This window comes from Heterodontus francisci, chromosome 2, assembly GCF_036365525.1.
Source record: "Heterodontus francisci isolate sHetFra1 chromosome 2, sHetFra1.hap1, whole genome shotgun sequence".
Classification (NCBI taxonomy): Eukaryota; Metazoa; Chordata; class Chondrichthyes; order Heterodontiformes; family Heterodontidae; genus Heterodontus; species Heterodontus francisci.
In genome coordinates, this window is record NC_090372.1 from 25,191,703 (window position 1) to 25,210,494 (window position 18,792).

Below are 18,792 nucleotides of genomic sequence, written 5' to 3' on the forward strand. Positions count from 1 at the left end.
CACCAACCTGTTAATGTCCTCTTGAAGTCTATCACTATCGTCCTCACAGTTCACAATAATTCCAAGTTTTATCTCATCTACAAATTTTGAAATTGTGCCTTGCTCATCCAAGTCTCGGTCATTAATAAATATCAAGAACAGCAGTGGTCCTGGTACTGACCGCTGTAAAACCCCACTGTATACCTTCCTCCAGTCTGAAAAACAACTGCTCACCACTACTCTCCATTTCTCCATCTTAAATGGGAGTCCCCTTATTTGTAAACTATGGCTGCTGGTTCTAGTCTGTCTCATCCTCTCAGCCAACATTGTATGTCAGCTGCCACTTTCCCTTTTATTCCATGGGCTTCAACTTTGCTGGCAAATCTATTATTTGTCACTTTATCAAACTCCTTTTGGAAGTCCATATATACCACATTATCCTCTGTCACCTCATCAAAGCATTCAATCAGGTTAGATAAATATGATTTGCCTTTAAAAGAAAATCCAGACTGGTTTTCCCTAATTAATCTGTCCTTGTCCAAGTGACTGTTAATCTTGTCCCAAATTATCATCTCTACAAGCTTTCCCCCCACTGAGGATGAAAGGGTAATCTAATGAGGACAGGTTGGGCCTGTATCCATTGGAGTTTAGAAGAATGAGAGGTGATCTTATTGAAACATATAAGACTTGACAGGGTGGGTGCTGAGAGGATCTTTCCCCTTATGAGACAGACTAGAACCAGGGGCCACAGTTTAAAAATAAGGGGACTCCCATTTAAGATGGAGATGAGGAGAATGTTTTTCTCTGAGGGTCATTAGGCTGTGGAATCCTCTTCCCCAGAGAGCAATGGGGGCAGGGCCATTGAATATTTTTAAGGCTGAGTTAGATAGATTCTGGATTGTCAATGGAGTCAAAGGGTATAGGGTAGACAGGAAAGTAGAGTTGAGGCCCATGATCTTATCAAATGGTGGAGCAGGCTCGAGGGACCAAATAGCCTACTCCTGCTCCTAATTTGAATGTCCGTTTATACATATGTTCGTATGTAAACGGTCTGGCTTGTAGTTGCTGGGTTTATCCTTTCACTCTTTTTTGAACAAGAGTGTAACATTTGCAATTCTCCAGTCTTCTGACACTACCCTTGCATCTAAGTAAGATTGGAAGATTATGGCCTGTGCCTCTGCAATTTCCTCCCTTATTTCCCTCAGCATCCTAGGATGCATCCAATCTGGTCCTGGTGCCTTATCAACTTTAAATACAGCGAGTCTTTCTAATACCTTCCTTTATCAATTTTTAGCCCATCTAGTGTCTCAACTGCCTCCTCTTTCATGATGACGTGGACAGCATCTTTTTCCTTGATAAAGACAGATGCAAAGTACTCAGTTAATACCTCAGCCTTGCTCTCTGCCTCCATGCACAGATCACCTTTTTGGTCCCTAATCAGCCACATTCCTCCTCCCCTACTACTTTTTTACTATTTATATGGTCATTGAATACTTCTGGATTCCCTTTCATGCTAGCTGCCAGTCTTTTCTCATACTCTCTCTTTGCCTCTCTGATTTCCTTTTCCGCTTTTCCTCCAAACTTTCTATACTCAGTCTGGTTCTCACTTGTATTATTAATTTGACATCTGTCCTATGTCCTCTTTTTCGGTTTCATCTTACTCTCTACCTCTTTCATTATCCAGAGCTCTGGCTTTGCTTGCCCTACCTTTCCCCTTCGTGGGAATGTAACTTTCTCAAGGGCAATTAGGGATGGGCAATAAATGCTGACCTGGCCAGCGACACTCACATCCCATGAATGAATCAAAAAAAACTTGATTATACCCGAGCTATCTCCTCTTTAAAGGCAGCCCATTGTTCCGTTATGGTTTTGTCTGCTAATCTAGGACTCCAATTTACCCGGATAGATCTATCCTCACCCCTCTGAAACTGGCCCTCTTCCAATGTAACATTTTTGCTTTAGATTGCTCCTTGTCCTTTTCCATATCTAATCTAAATCTTATGATACTATAATCACTGTTCCCTAAAAGTTTCCCGACTGACACTTGATCCACTTGACCCACCTCATTCCCTGGAACCAGATCCAGCAATGCCTTCTTCCACATTGGACTGGCGCAACATCGAGGGCCGAAGGGCCTGTACTGCGCTGTAATGTTCTAAAAAGATGAAGAAAATTCTCTTGAATACACTTCTGAAACACTTCCCCTTCTCTGCCCTTTACACTATTACTATCCCAGTGTATATTAGGATAAAGTCCTCCATTATCACTTCTCTATAGTTTTTGCACCTCTGTGTAATTACCTTGCAAATTTGCTCCTCTGCAACTTTCCCACTCATTGGTAAGTGCATCCAGTAGTGTAATGATTCCTCCACTGTTTCTTAGCTCTAATCAAATAGAGTTGGTTCTTGACCCCTCCAGGACATCCTCTCTGGCACTGTAATATTCTCCTTAATCATTACAGCCACTCCTCCTCCTTTCTTTCCTTACCCATCTTTTCTGAACACCTTGTATCCAGGAATATTTAGTATGCAACCCTGCCCATTTTCGAGCCTTTGAAGTTACCGCCTGTGTGTGATTGGGCAAAATTTTTTAAAGGGGCCACGCACTGCATTCCCCCCCCCCCCCCACACACACACAAATTGAGAGTACATTGACGGCTACAATTCAAAAAATACTTAATTCATTTATAAAGCACTTTGGGGCGATTTAAGGCTATGAAAGACGCTGTATACATAAATGCACGTTTTTCGTCCTTTATTAAATCTGATGGTGTTTCAGATCAATTAATTGGAAAGATGGGGTGAATCTGTTACAAAGTATCATCACTCAAATAATTTTAGGATTGTTGTTTTCATAAATTGTATTACATTTTAACTGTTAATGTGAATGTTTTAACACATGCAGAGGAAAAAAAGAGAAATTAAACATCACTATAACAAAGAAAGAAAGAGGGAAATGGCTAGAAAAGTGCAAGTTTCTCTTATAAAAGTGAATTAATAGGAAGGGATTATTTTGGTGTTGCTACTTGTTGACTTGCAGTTGTTCTTCCTGCAGTGGAAGGGGCAGAGTGAGGGTGAGACTTTATCCGGGAGCTGGCTGCTGGCACTCGGTGATCTCACTATTTCTGGCTGTGCGGCCGCTAAACCCCGATCCTCCGGAGCAGCCACTTCCCCTTCTGAAGAAGAAACTGTGAGGTGAGAGAAGGGGACAGAGCGGTAGGGCGAGAGTGTGGGCGCTGGTGGCTGGGGTGGAAATCCGCGCCTAGCCATGGCTGAGCCGCGGGCTGTGGGGGGAAGGTTTCTGCCTCTCCCACTGGTTGCGAGTTGTGGATTGTCGAATGTTGTTCCCCGTGGCGAATGCGTTACTTTGTCGCAGCTCAGGAACACCTCGGAAAGTTGAGAGGGGCCACGCTGGTGACGGGGAGCAGCCCTGAGGGGGTAGATGGGGAGGGGAGAGCCATGGGGGTGGATGGGGGACAAAGGGAGAGAGAGCCCTGAGGGGGGGGTGGGGGAGGAGGGGGGAGAGAGAGCCCTGAGGGGGGGGGGTGGGGGAGGAGGGGGGAGAGAGAGCCCTGAGGGGGGGGGGGGGTGGGGGAGGAGGGGGGAGAGACTGAGGGGGAGAGAGAGAGCTCTGAGGGGGTTGGGAAGGGGGAGAGAGCCCTGGCAGGGGTGGAGGGAAGTGAGCCCTGATGGGGTGGGGGAGAAGGGAAGAGAGAGAGCCCTGAGGTGGGGGAGAGAGCCCTGAGGGGGGTGGAGGAAGAGGGGAGGGGGGGGGGGGGGGAGAGAGCCCTGAGGGGGGTGGGGGAGGAGGGGAGAGAGAGAGCTCTGAGGGGGTTGGGAAGGGGGAGAGAGCCCTGGTGGGGGTGGTGGAGGAAGAGGGGGGAGAGAGCCCTGAGGGGGGTGGAGGGAAGAGCCCTGAGGGGGGTGGGGGAGGATGGGTGAGAGAGAGCTCTGAGGGGGTTGGGAAGGGGGAGAGAGCCTTGGTGGGGGTGGAGGAGGAGAGAGTGCCCTGAGGGGGGTGGGGGAGGAGGGGAGAGAGAGCCTTGGTGGGGGTGGAGGAGAGAGTGCCCTGAGGGGGGTGGGGGAGGAAGGAAGAGAGCCCTGGTGGGGGTGGAGGGAAGAGAGCCCTGATGGGGAGGAGGGGAGAGAGAGAGCTCTGAGGGGGGTAGGGGTGGAGGGGAGAGAGAGAGAGCTCTGATGGGGGGGGGGGGGAGAGAGAGAGCTCTGAGGGGGGTGGGGGAGGAGGGGAGAGAGAGAGAACTCTGAGGGGGGTGGGGGAGGAGGGGAGAGAGAGAGCCCTAAGTGGGGTGGGGGAGGAAGGGGGAGAGAGCCCTGGTGGGGGTGGAGGGAAGAGAGCCCTGATGGGGTGGAGGAGGAGAGAGAGCCCTGAGGGGGTGGGGGTGGAGATGGAGAGAGCCTTGGGAGGGGAGGGAGAGTGAGCCCTGATGGGGGTGGGGTGGAGGGAAGAGAGCCCTGATGGGGTGGAGGAGGAGAGAGAGCCCTGAGGGGGTGGGGGTGGAGAGGGAGAGAGAGCCTTGAGGGGGGAGGGGAGGGAGAGTGAGCCCTGATGGGGGTGGGGTGGAGGGAAGAGAGCCCTGAGGAGGAGGAGGAGCAAGAGCCCTGATGTGGGGGAGGAGGGGAGAGACAGTCCTAAGGAGGGGTGGGGGAGGAAGTGAGAGAGAGTCCTGAGGGGGGGGTGAGAGGATAGAGAGCCCTGGGGGGGGGGGGGGTGGTGGGGGAGAAGGGGAGAGTCCTGAAAGGGGGGGAGGGGGTGGGAGGAGGGGAGAGAGCCCTGAGGGAAGCAGTGGGGAGGGGAGGATGGGGGACAGCCCATAATGAGTTGGATTGGGGTCAGCCCTGAGGTGGATGGACAGTGGAGAGAGCCCTGAGGGGGTTGGATGGGGTGGGGATGGGGACACGGAAAGCCTTGAGAGGGGGTGGATGGAGGGACAGCCCTGATGAGGGTGGATTGGGGAACAGATGCTTGAGAGGGGGTGGATGGGGAATGGTGAGAAGCCAGAGGAGGGGGATGTGGATGGTCGAGGGCCCTGAGGAGGGTGGATATCACTAAAATAAATTATCTGTTTATTATCATATTGCTGAATTGTGTGGTCTTGCTATGGGAAATTTAGCCGCTGCATTCCCTACCTTATGACAGTGACTAAACTTCTTGGGCTGTAAAGAACTGTTGACCTCCTGAGATTGTGAAAGGCATGGTATAAATACAAGTCTTTCTTTGATACTATGCCTGGATCATTGTTGATAGGTCTGTCCTATTATCATCTTGTTACTGAACTTAGTGGCAATAACAGGGGCATTAATAGTTAAACATAGTATGGAATGGAGTCACGTGTGAAGCCAGATGGGAACTTTAGTGAAATAATTGGGTTTTGCAACAATCTAAAAGCTTTCATGCATAGCCCACAGATTTAATTTAGTTTCACAATTTTCTATGGTGAGATTTGAACTCTTGACTCTAGATTACTAGCCCTGTATGATTACCCCATAGCTACCAAAGTCATGTAAAACGTAGATTTATACTTCCACTTGCGCACAATTAAACTATTTGTATGTACTGTACAGTTGAAGAAAAGCCACTGAAAGTTGGTAGTCGAGTTTTTTTTTACAGGTTGAGTCAGTCTATTACGAATTAACTCAGTCAAGGATTATCAAGAAAAACAACTTCGCAAGACTTGACATAGCTATTGTGTGAGGAAATTCCAGAGGAAATGCAATACTTGCTTCACAAGGGCTAGTGCCTAAACAGATGAGTTGAGGTTGTTTTCCAGATGCAAGTAGTTTTCCAATACATTACTAAAATTGTTGGTTCGTGTATTCCTTTTGGAAGCAAAGGTATACTCACTTATCAGTGGAATGGGCATTAGTATGGGACTCATTGAATGTCTATAATAGAGGTTCAGCATTATTTATCTTTTCAACTTAGATATTGGATGTTTACTCACATAGAATTAAATTGAAATTACAGTACAGAAACAGGCTATTCAGCAATAACTTGCATTTATATGACACCTTTAACATAGTAAAATGACCCAAGATAGACCTATACCAGTGTTTGATTCACACAAGCCTATTGATCTAATCCTGTCAGCATATCCTTCTATTCCTTTCTCCCTCATACTTATCTAGCTTCCCTTTCAATACATCCGTGTTATTCGCCTCAACCTTCATTGTGGTCAGAAGTTCCACATTGTAACCACTCTATGGGGAGAGAAGTTTCTCCTGAATTCCTTATTGGATTTATTAGTGACTATCTTGTATTTATGACCCCTAGTTTTGAACTCCCCCAAAAGTGGAACATCTTCTCTACAAATAATCTTCAGAATTTTGAAGGCTAGTTTCAGGTCACTCCTCAGCCTTCTCTTTTCTAAAGAAAAGAACCCCAGCCTCTCCAGTCTTTCCTGATAGTTATAACATTTCTGTTATGGTATCACAGTTGTAAATCTCTTTTTTGCAATTTATCCAGTGCCTCCATATCCTTTTTGTAATAAGGAGACCCAACTGTGCACATGACCTGAAAAGGAAAAATTTGCAGAGCTGTGGGGAAGAGTGGGGGAATGGGACTAATTGGATAGCTTTTTCAAAGTGCTGGCAAAGGCACGATGGGCTGCATGGCCTTCTTCTGTCCTGTATCATTTTGTTGAGTTCCCCAATTCTGGAACTCAGACAGTGGATCCAAAATTCCAAAGGCCAGGAAGCTTAATGGGCCTGGACCAATAGGTAATGGCGGAATAATGGAACAAAGAACAAAGAACAGTACAGCACAGGAACAGGCCATTCGGCCCTCCAAGCCTGCGCCGATCTTGATGCCTGCCTAAACTAACACCTTCTGCACTTCTGGGGCCCATATCCCTCTATTCCCTTCCTATTCATGTATTTGTCAAGATGTCTCTTAAACATCGCTATCGTATCTGCTTCCACCACCTCCCCTGGCAGCAAGTTCCAGGCACACTCCACCCTCTGTGTAAAGAACTTGCCTCGCACATCCCCTCTAAACTTTGCCCCTCGCGCCTTAAACCTATGTCCCCTAGTAACTGACTCTTCCACCCTGGAGAGAGGCATGATGAAAGTAGGCCCTTGTAACTACTACCTGCACCTGGGTCAGGTGCTGTCTTTCTAACAGCACTGTGAGACCATCTTCACCACATGGATTAAAGCAGTTCAAGAAGATGGCTTATAAGCATGGAGAAGCAATAAAAGCTGGCATTCCCAGCGATGCCCACATTCCTAGAATTAATTTATAAAAAAGCCGAAGGCAAGCTTCCTTGAAGATGTATTGAGTGCACCGAAACCCTCAAATGATTTACACATTCCACTGCCAGAGGCACCATGACCAGAAGGGCACATGACTACACACATTCTGATCATGCCTGTACATTCAGCCATTCCGGACAGCAGTTTTGGAGGTCCCAGTGAACATGCAGACCCAAGCCTGTACTTCCAGGCCTTGTGGACTAAGGAGTCTCCCTATTCCCCCCTGCCCACCCCCACAACAAGTAGACTGATACAAGCTGTCACTGGTGTCTGCAGGAAGGTGCATCACTTCCTGACTCACTAGAGGGAATTTTATGCTCTTCCCCCGTGGCAGGTTTGGAGGCGGGGAGAGCATATAATCGGGTGGGCAATTAATGCCCAATTAAGGGCCTCATCCTGCCACTGCTGCAATTAGACTAGTAGCAGGTGGCCTTGTTGCCAAATGGGAAGCATGGCAGGTAAAACTCTGCGGGCTGCTTGTTGGTTCTGGAGATGGGGTGGGATCCCCTCATTAATAGTTCCTGATCGGGAGACCCAGCATTGGAAAGTGGGGGGGGGGGGTGGCTCTGAATGCCTCTCTCTGCCCTTGCTGCTGACCCCTCTACACACCCTTCTCCCACAACCCCCACCCTGCAAGACCCCTCTCACCCTGAACTACCTGTGGCCTGGGCCTCGGGTGGGTGCTCCACCAACAGCAGCCACCACCTCTGCGGTGGGAAATGGGACTAATTGTCCAGTTAAGTGCCTAATTGACACTTGATTTGATGGGCCTCTCACAGAGGAGGTGTCAGGGGTTCTTGGCATTGCTTCTGTTGGACTTCGAGACTCCCGTCGCCCGGATAAAATCCCAGCCACTGTGGCAAAGAGCAAATCCACCCCTTAGCAAACAGACAGATGTAAGAACTGAGGGAGATACGTCAGTCAGAGTAGGTAATGTATGGATCGTGTCTGGCCACATGTGCCAGACACTTTCAATGCGCACCCAAACCATCCCCCAAGGAGACTGGAATGAGACCGCATTATCTGGTTCAATTACCCCACAATGGCCATCTGATATTTAACACAACCAGAACCCCAGGCAACTGTCATCAAATTATCTTATCCCCTGGAACAGTGCATTATTGCTGGAGTTTGTACAATCAAACTGATGACTCCAAGCCTGCCACTGCAACAACAGTCAAGAGGCTTGACACCATCCAGGACAAAGCAGCCCACTTGATCAGCAGCCAATCCACCATCTTAAACATCCAGTTCTTCCACCACTGGCGCACCATGACTGCATTGTGTACTAATTACAGGATGCACTGCAGCAACTCAGCAAGGCTACTTTGACTCCCAAACTCGCGACATTCACCAATACAAGAACAAAAGCAGCAAGTGCATGGGAACACTATCACCTCGACAGTGCCCTCCAAGTCTTACACCATCCTGACTTGGGCATATATCACCAAACCGTTATTGTCGCTGGGTCAAAATCCTGGAACTCCCGAACAGCATAATAGGAGCACCTTCACCATACAGACTGCAGCAGTTCAAGAAGATGGCTCAGCACCACCTTCTCAAGGGCAAATAGGGATGAGCAATAAATGCTGGCCTTGCCAGCAACACCCATTCCTACATTACAACAGTGACTACACTTCAGAATTACCTAATTGGCTGTAAAGTGCTTTAGGACGTCCTGTGGTCGTGAAAGGTGCTATATAAATGCAAGTCTTTTATTTTCATATCCTGTGAATTAATTTTTTTTAAAACCTACAAATACCACATGATAAAACTGCTTGGTGATTTCACGGAATATACCCATGCATTCTTGGGTAAAAATAAATGTTTGTCAGAGAAATACAACAGCACTTAGCTGCAAGCATGAGGTCGTAGACATGAAGCTTGCTTTTCTTATAAATATATCTGTTTCTTTAAGGAAAGGGAAAAAAAATGTTTTTTAAGACTTAAAGATCAATTGATATCCTAAGTAATAGTTTTTTGTTGTTTCTTTAAGGCATTTTCTGCAGAATTGAGAAACATTAAACTTTTGTGCGGAATTCCATGTTTGGTGACAATGAAAGAATTCTATATATACATACATCGGTCTATGATGTGGTCCTTCCCCACAGCAATCTGTATAAGAGGTTTGCACTGATGTCCTGGAAAGATAAAGGATTCAGTTACAGAACTATATTGTGTCTGTGAAGGGTATGGATTGCTACAATAATTGCTGACTCCCTGTAAGATAGAGCAGATATATTTTTTCTCATGGCAACGTGTCATGTTTTTGCCTGCGCTTTTTCTGGCAGGCATCCAAATTTGATCAGGCATTGCTACAAGCCAGCCTCATTTCCTGTAAATAGCTGCAAGAGCCACACTGTGCTCGGGCAGAAGAAGGCAGCAGATAGATACAAATGTATGTCGCTGGGAATCTTGTGCATGGCTGCTTCTTTAAAATGCTGTGTAAGTACAGGAGCTTACTGTAAATTGTTTGTACAATTTACTCTCTAGGATTTTTAATTGGGGATTTCAGTGGATATGGCCGAGTCACTCTGGGATAAAGGTTTGTGCTAGAAGTTTTGAAATGATTACTAAAGTGGGCCTGGTGCCTCTCCAATGTGGCAGGTTTCCCGACATGGTGAATTGGGAATGTCAGCTTGCATTATTGAGGGAGGGGCTGAAAGATGGCACCTCCCTCCCTAGGGGGTTGTGAGGGAAATCAGTGGGTGAATAAACTAACAACTGGTTCAGGGGCAACGGAAACTGCCTCCTGGCTTGTGCCCAATCCTGGGGTCTGAAACAGGGAGACCAAACACTTCTCCAGGCCTACAACCCTCCATAAATCCTGCGTTCCTCCAATTCTGGCCTCTTGCGCATCCCCATCACTTCCTTCACCCCACCATTGGTAGCTGTGCCTTCAGCTACCTAGACCCTAAGTTCTGGAACTCCCTCCCTAAACCTCTCTGCCTATCCTCCTTACATTGTTCCTTACCAGTTACGTATCTGACTAAGTCTTTGCTTACCTGTCCTGCTATCTCCTATGTGGCTTGGAGTAAAATTTTCATCTGATAACACTTCTGTGATTTCATTCTAATGTTAAAGGCGCTATTGAGTGCAAGTTGTTGAAAATTTCATTCAAAACAAAATTCTCAGAATATATGTGTCACTGGCAAGGCTGACATTTGTTGCCCATTCCTAATCGCCTTGAGAAGGTGGCAGTGGCCACAGCCTGGAACTGCTGCAGTCAATGTGGTTGATTTGATGCATCTGAGTAGCTTGCTAGGCTACTTCAGAAGGCAGTTAAGAGTCAACTACATGGTGTGGGACTGGAGTCATATCTGGACCAGACCAGAGAATGACCGCACGTTTCCTTCCCTAAAGGATATTTGTAAATCAGTTGTATTTTTTTTTACAATAATCCAACAATTTCATAGTTTTTTCCCTGATTATTAAAAGCTGAATTCAAAAACAGCCATGTGGTTCAAATTATTATTCAAATCATTTTTAAATTATTAATTCAGGCCTCTGAATTACTCGTCCAATAAATCAGTGCATTACTATGCCGATAGCTCTTAATATGAAGAATTATACAATTTTGTTTGAAAGAAACGAATGAAAGATTTACATTTATATAGCACCTTTTCATAACAACTAATGAAGCACTTTGAAGTGCAGTTACTGTTACAATGTAGGGAATGTTTCTCTGAAAGGTTTACTATGCTGACTTTACCTTCAGTATTGACCTTGCAGTATATCCTTTCAGTGGGTTATTACACTCTGATTTCTCATTCATCCTAGTCATTTATTTTTATTTTATTTATTTATTTAAAAAAAATTATTGATATGCTCAACATTTCTTGTTGAGTAATGGGGTTAGTTGTACTTGCTGACTGTTTGTTTGTTTGTTTTGAGCAGTGATAAAATGATGTCCAGCTTTACCCTGTAGTGGTTTTATTGTGGGCCTATCTGCAGACTTTCAGGAAAGTGTGAGTGTTAACGGCAATAATCTAGTGGACCTTTGCTCAGGTGGGGCAGACTGAGGCAATGTTACGTTTCAAACTACTTTTTGTAAGTAATGGGTTCTGGTGTATCTAGGGGTGTGTAACACCGTTAGGGTGGCGGTGAAAGATAGCAAAGGAGGTGCGCACCCATTGACCACAACCTCTTCACAAAGAAAATCCTGATTGCTGTGGACTCCAAGCTGTGGACATCTTCTGCCTGCAGTAGCTGTTTCGATGTGACGTTCAAGAATGTGGCGGGATGCATCAAGTTCCTGAAGGTATTCAAGGAGCGAGGAAACCAGGAACCGCTGTCGATCCTCACGGCGGAGCTGCTCTTCATGCTGCCGTCACAACGGAATCAGGTGGTGACAATCCACCTCCACAACCCCCATGTTCCTGTCATGGATGTGCTCACTTTCCTCACCAGGTACGTCGAGGTGGCCAAGAGCAGCACTGAGGTTATGGATCCGTTTGGGATTTGGACCAGCAAGCGGCAGGTCAAGGTGACCTTGAAGGTGGACGCTAATGGAGCCATCATCCATCCTCCCTCCAGCTTTGCCATCGGAGGAAGTCGTGGCTTCTTGGTCTATGCGGGGCAGCCTAGAGTTTGTCGGACTTGTGGCGAATCTGGTCATGTGGCGGCCAACTACAGCACAATCGTCTGCAAGAACTGCCAACAGGAAGGCCATCAGCCAAAGGACTATGAGCAGAGTAGGTGCAAGCTCTGCCTCAGTTACGTGCTGGTGGCAAGGTCCAAGGAAAGGCTGGAGGAAGGAACGGTGAAATGCCTGGTGCTGTGAAGGAGACTAGCAACCCTCCCCCCGGTGAGGAAAATCCTTCTAAGAAGAAGAAAGGGGAGGCAGATGCAGCAAGCTACCCAACACTAACCTCGTGCCCGGAAACTCCTCCTCAATAGACAGAATCAATAGAGGAGGAGGCAGCAGAGGGACAACCAGGTGAGTGGCAATTGGTCAAAAGGCAAACCACAAAGAGGCCCCAGAGAAAGGAACAGTCCACCACCCAAACCAGTGGCAAGAGGAGGCTGCCATCTGAGACGGACTACAGCAGCTGCTTCTCATTGGATGAGGAAGGGCTGGAAAGATGGCACCTGTGAAAGAAGTGGCAGAACGCAAAGGAGCTGGAAGAGAAAGCTTCCTAGCTACGAAACACTGGAAGAAACGATGGGCCTAGCACACCCCAGCTCCAGGAGACCGGAGCAGTGAAGTGTCCAGTGCACTCCAGCTCCAGGAAGCTGGGAGCAGTAACGTCCTCAAGGAGGAACAGAGGGGAAAGACACCACCAACAGAAGACAGTCTAAACCTCGCTGTCTACAAGATCCCCCCCTACCCCCTGATATCACCCAGGCGGAACATACCCCCCTCCCCCACCCCCGTGTGTAACCAGGGGATTTTCCTGAGCCCAACAACTGCAACAGCTTGCACACACAATGGGGATGCAGGAACATTCCCAAGGACTGGGACTAGTAAGGACAGCTGGTGCGGTAAGCAACATCCTGCTTTTAATGGGTTTAAAGATTGCTTCCATTAACGTGTGTAGCATTAAATCCACTACACGATATGTTTCGACCATGGGCTACCTTGCCAAGGTCAAAGCCGATCCTCTGTTTCTGCAGGAGTGTGGAATACCGAACCTCAGCACTTGCAGGCACTGCTCACAATGGTGGTCCCCACGGGCCATCGATCTGGTCTGGAGGAAATAATTGCAGTTCCTCTGGCCTGGGTATTCTGCTCCGGGGACAACTTCACCATATCCAAAGTTAAGGAGGTGGTGGGCGGTCGCCTCCTCGTAGCAGATGAAATGTACCAAAACACTCTGCTCCAGTTAATCGACGTGTATGTCCCAGTCCAATACAGCGAGCGGCTGACTGTTCTCCAGCAGCTTCTGCTTCTGGTGATGTCCAGGCCGGTCATCATCGATGCAGCTGGACAATCTGGCAGAGACATCAGCAAACTGGTGCTTTCATGGTCAGATCCACTGACATCAAGCTAGTGTCCTTCTCTGATCACTGCCTCCTACTGGCCGACTGTCACCTACAGGATGACCAGCGGCTTGGCAGGGGCACATGGAAGCTGAACATAAAACTTCTGACCCCAGAGAACATTGAGAAACTCAAAAGGGATTACAAAGGTTGGAGAACCATGAAACCCCTCTTTGAGTCTCTGACGCACTGGTGGGAAGCGATCAAGGTGAACATTCAAAAGGTTCTTCATCCTCAAAGCTGTTCAGAGGGTGAGAGAGGGACAGAGGGAAATCTCCCGACTCCAGAAAAGCATGCAGAATCCACTCCTGCTGCAATCGACGGGAGGGGCGAAGTCGAGGAGGACCTCCAAGAAGTGAAGAGCCAGCAGGAATCGCTGTTTGCCACAAAGGCCTCCAAGATAATCTTCAGGTCCAGAGTCTGCTCCGTTGAGCAGGATGAGATATGCTCACAATTCTTCTTCCAAAAGGTACACACAGAGAGCTCTGTGATCAGCAGCCTGAAGGAAGAGGATGGCTCGATAACATCTTTGCAGTCTGACATATTAAGGATCAGCAAATCCTTTTATGCTGGGCTATTCATAATGAAGCCCACGGACAGCAAGGCCTCCCAGGCCTCCTTGTCATCTATCAAGGAGGTCTTAGTATGCGGGAGAGTCTGGACAAACCGCGAACACTGGACGAGCTGACAAAGGCCGTCAGATCCTCCGAGATGAGTAAAACTCCCGGAAGTGACAGCTTAACGGTCGAGTTGTATTCGACTGTGTGGGACTGGATTGGCCCAAAACTTGCTGCTCTTCCAGTGCAAAGAGTTGTCCAGGACCAAGTGTTGCAGGCTGGCGCATTCCAAGGTCCAGGACTATGTGCTGAGGGACGCACTAAAGCTTGGGGCAGCCGCCGCAAAAGCTCAGTGGGGAAAAGCCACTGTGTAAGGTCCTCCCGCCATAGTATACCGAGGGTCTGGAACCTGTGTAAAACCCCTTGGGCTACATACACCAAAATATGTTTTTGCTGTGTAATGAAAATGTTCATTGCATGTAAAATGGAATGGAAGGGTTGTGAGAAAACTTGCGCTCTGTATCGAAGGAATCTGATCCTCATTGCACTTTCTAAAATGTCAAGTTTGAACTGTTTTGTCATGGTTTTTTTTACAGATTTTTATGAAAACAATATATTTTTGGAAAAAAAAGTTCTGGTATCTAGATTGAAGTGTTGTTGAGTCACTTATGAATTAGAAAGAAAAAAAGTTGCATTTATTATAGTGACCTTGGGATATCCCAAAGCACTTTACAGCCATTGAAGCACTTTTGAAGTGTAGTCACTGTTGTAGCGTAGCAAACATGGCAGCCAATTTGCACACATCAAGGTCCCACAAACAGCAATGTGATAATGATCAGATAATCTGTTTTAGTGATGTTGGTTGAGGGATAAATATTGAGCAGGACTTGGGGGAGAACATCCCTGCTCTTCTTTAAATTCACAGCATGGCATTCTTTTATGCCCACTGAGAATGCAGACAGAGGCTCAGTTTAATATCTCCTCTGAAAAATGGCACCTCCAACAGTGCAGCAGTACTTCAGTGATGCACTGGAGTGTCGGCCTAGACTTCATGTACTAAGGCTCTGGAGTGTGACAATGAACCCACAACCTTCTGACTCGGGGTCAATGCTGGCGCCAGAGAGACATCTCTTCAGTGGAAATGAGACTCCATGGCAGTAATTTTACTTTCACGCTGTGGGTGCCGCCGCTGGGACCAAATGTATGTCCCAAGCCCACACGGGTGAACAACAGGACTGCTGTGCAATTCAGGACAGTGGCCTGCCTGTGAGCTGCCAGCCATGTCTGACTAGCCATGACTTTCATATTCACTTCTCTAGCAGTTGCTTCTTCCAATTTCGTGAGCAACTTGCACATGTTTATTTGTAGTATTCAGGTTAGAAATTGGTCCTCATTTTGCCTGACGTTTTGGATGGAAAACGGAGCAAAATTGAATTTTGCTGGGCTGGGATCACCTGTACCCCAGGGATGCTTAAAAAACATCTGACGCCCTATTGGTCTTAGTTGATTGTCAGGCCTCTGGGGAAAACAATTAAAACAGGCATTAGGCTCCATGCATATGCCAATGAGGAACCTAACACATGATTTAGGCCCCCCTGAAGAATTGGGCAGCCCTGTGTGGGCCTGTTTTGCTCGTATTTACCAAAAATGGATGGATTGGAATGTTTTACTGCATTAAAAGTGTCATATAAACACATTGTTGTTTTTTGATGGCAGTTGCATGCTATAAAATGTAGGGCTTTTCCCTGGGGCTTCTATACATTGTTTCACTGTTAGCATTGCTCATATTGCAAGGGTAGACAGGATTTCAGTTTAAAGTCTCATCTGAAATACGGCATCTCCAACAGTGACCATAAAATCCAGGCCAATATGTAAACATGTCTGACCCTGGAGAATCAGTCAGGGCAGGATTAATAGAGCAAGCATGAAGCCAGTGGGATTTTGGCAGAGCAAAAATTCACGACCATAGAGAACAAATCACAATTTTCCAACTTTGCTTTACATGTCAAATAGCTTTTTGTCTTGAGAACAACTTTTTTTGGCCCTTATGAGTCTGTAAGGTTGACATGCAACCCACTTTTCAAAAACAAGACAGTAGTCCTAATTAATCGATATGTAACATCTGGGTGGGCTATGGATTCTTCACACAGATGTATATGTACTTAGTCAATGATTAGATTAGATTAGATTAGAGATACAGCACTGAAACAGGCCCTTCGGCCCACCGAGTCTGTGCCGACCATCAACCACCCATTTATACTAATCCTACACTAATCCCATATTCCTACCAAACATCCCCACCTGTCCCTATATTTCCCTACCACCTACCTATACTAGTGACAATTTATAATGGCCAATTTACCTACCAACCTGCAAGTCTTTTGGCTTGTGGGAGGAAACCGGAGCACCCGGAGAAAACCCACGCAGACACAGGGAGAACTTGCAAACTCCACACAGGCAGTACCCAGAATCGAACCCGGGTCCCTGGAGCTGTGAGGCTGCAGTGCTAACCACTGCGCCACTGTGCAGTGTATATTCAGTCTACAGAATTCCTTTCAGAAAAGCAGCTAACATGAATCTAATTTTAAATTGGCTACACTAGGCCCAGCTGTTCTAAGACAGTTCTATGATTGGAAGCGAGTTGAAGCTTTGCAGCTGTCACTTTTGGTTTCAAGCCAGGTGGGATTCTGGCTATGAAATTTTCCAAAAAGGTAGAGAAAGTAGAAGGAAAATACATTACTGATGGTTGTGTTTTGATTGAACTGAGAATTAATAAGGATTCTGTAACAATTCTGGGTGCTCATTATGGACTACCAAATTATAAATGAAAGTCTATCTTTCTTTGCTCAGCACCTTTTGAGATCTCGGGGCACCCCAAAGCACTCTACAACCAATGAAATGCTTTTGAAGTGTAGTCGCTGTTGTCAAATGGGAAATGTGAAACATAGAGAAAAAAATAAAGATAGAAATTTATAGACAATTCAAGGGAAGTTGTAAAGAATTAACATTGTAATAATGGTTGTTTTCACTATCCATATGTAAAGAAAGAACTTGCATTTATACAGCATCTTTCATGACTTTGGGGTGTTCTAAATCACTTTGCAGTCAATGAAGTACAATCTTCACTGCTTATCGCAGGCTTGTTGATGCAAATGTGATTTACTTGCCATACACGTTGGACAGTTTAAAAGGGTACCACTGTTAGAGAACTGTACTATTGAACAAGAATATACTAGATCACTGTTGAATAAGCTACTGCAGTCACTGCTTAGTGTAAACTGTAACTGCATACTAAAGGGTATTAAGTACACAAGCTACAAGGCTGACACCTGTAGATGTTTAGAGTGAGGAGGGGTTAATAGAATGCACTCAGGACCCATTACTAAATTATTACATTAAAGTTCAGCAAAGAACAATGGGGCGTTAAATCTCATCAATTACCTGAAGCTAGGGTGAGATGGAAACTGTTCATTACAAGATTAGTTTTAGCATCAAAATGTAGAACTAAACAACAAATGAAACACAAAGATGTGTTTTTTTAAAAAAAATCACATTTGAGAGGGATGGAAAGAGATCGAGCTCAGATAAGTTGGATAGGAAAAGCTGGTACGTGAGTGTCCGAGTGTTCATTTTTTTGGCAGTTTGCCCGAAAGGCCTGCTTGGGTCTGGAAAAAAAAGTCCAGTCCCGACCCGAACCCGACAGAACCACATTGGATCTGAGCCTGACCCCACCACCAGAATGTTCACTTCCTCCAGTTGACAGCATTCGTTTTAACTCCATAGTGCACTCACTGTACTTATCACATTTGGATGGATGGAATGGAAGGAAACTGCAGCATGAGCACGTGGGTGCCATAGAGAGTCCGTTGCATGTTTCCTTCCTTGACGTTCCGGACTCCCAGCTCAGCCAGGCTTTTCAAATTTTGACACTTACTTACTCAACTTCCCTTTTCCTCCCAGCAGAGCAAAAGGTAGTACTGTGTGTGTCCGACCCGGACCCGGAAGAGCGACCCAACCCGACCCGAACCCGACACATGTCGTCGGGTCCCATCTGATTCAGGTCGGGTAGCAGGCCTTTAGTTTGCCCATCAAGTATATGCATATTGAAACTGGCCATTTATATCAGCTACTCCCAGTGGACCAGGGGTACAGGATGCTGAGGCTTGGTGTTAGCCACGGTGCTGTGAGGAGGTGCCTAGCAGATTCCATGCCCTCTCATACTTAGAGGGTGTGTCATCACTAGGCTGTAATGTAATGCAGTCAAATGTGAATACCATTGGATAGACTGACATTGTTTATACAAGCCAAGAGAAAACTTTTGAATACAGCTACGTGACTATGGTTGAGTGGACAAGGTCTTCTCCCTGTCTGAAAGTCAAAATGACAGCTGATCCTACAGCTGCATCCACTCTTTTTGGAGAAAGTTGCATCCTGTTCCTATCTGTCAAAGTGCATGTCCTGACACATGCACTGACAGATCTGTCTGTGAGTTCTCTTGCAGCACATGACTGACTTAAAAAAAAACATGGTCAGGAGCTCAAATCAGTGCAGTTGAAGAAACGTAAGTACTTCTTCCACAGGAATAGAGGTTAATTTTTGTTTTTGGGATTCCTTACTGAACTAACTCGTGTTACCAAATTGTTCTGCAGAGTGATTTTTTATATGGTTTGCAATGACTTGAGGCAATAAGATACTCTTGGATTATGTCCAATCCCTAATGTTGGTGTCAAGAGGACCAGTATATGTAGAGAGCAGCTGAGCACAGGCTATTTTCATTTGCTAAATTCTAGTCGTTTAATATTTAACAGTGGAATACCTTGATCTTTCTTGACATTTTATCGAAGTAGGATTGCTTCAGTTTATCTTCAAAACTCAGTACCTGTAGAAGATAGTGCCTTAGAAGTTGGTTGTTGGCCATTTTCGGGTGCAGGACCAGTGGTGCGCGCACACTGCATGTCCAAGGCCAACCTAAAATTGGGCCTCGGACTTCATTAATATTAATT

General features: G+C 46.3%; 1 protein-coding gene across 5 annotated transcripts in view; it reads left to right on the plus strand.

Annotated features, from left to right (window-relative positions):
• Positions 1 to 3,023: 3,023 nt before the first annotated feature.
• nod1 (nucleotide-binding oligomerization domain containing 1) overlaps positions 3,024 to 18,792 on the plus strand; it is a 57,077-nt gene continuing 41,308 nt past the window's right edge. For 4 of the 5 annotated variants that reach the window (XR_010977361.1, XM_068055736.1, XM_068055762.1 and 1 more), the window contains exon 1: positions 9,607 to 9,695. The gene's annotated coding sequence lies outside the window, so the exon portion shown is untranslated. Of the gene's footprint in view, positions 3,174 to 9,606; positions 9,696 to 18,792 lie in introns of those variants that run through there. The other variant, XM_068055742.1, reaches the window with a different exon arrangement.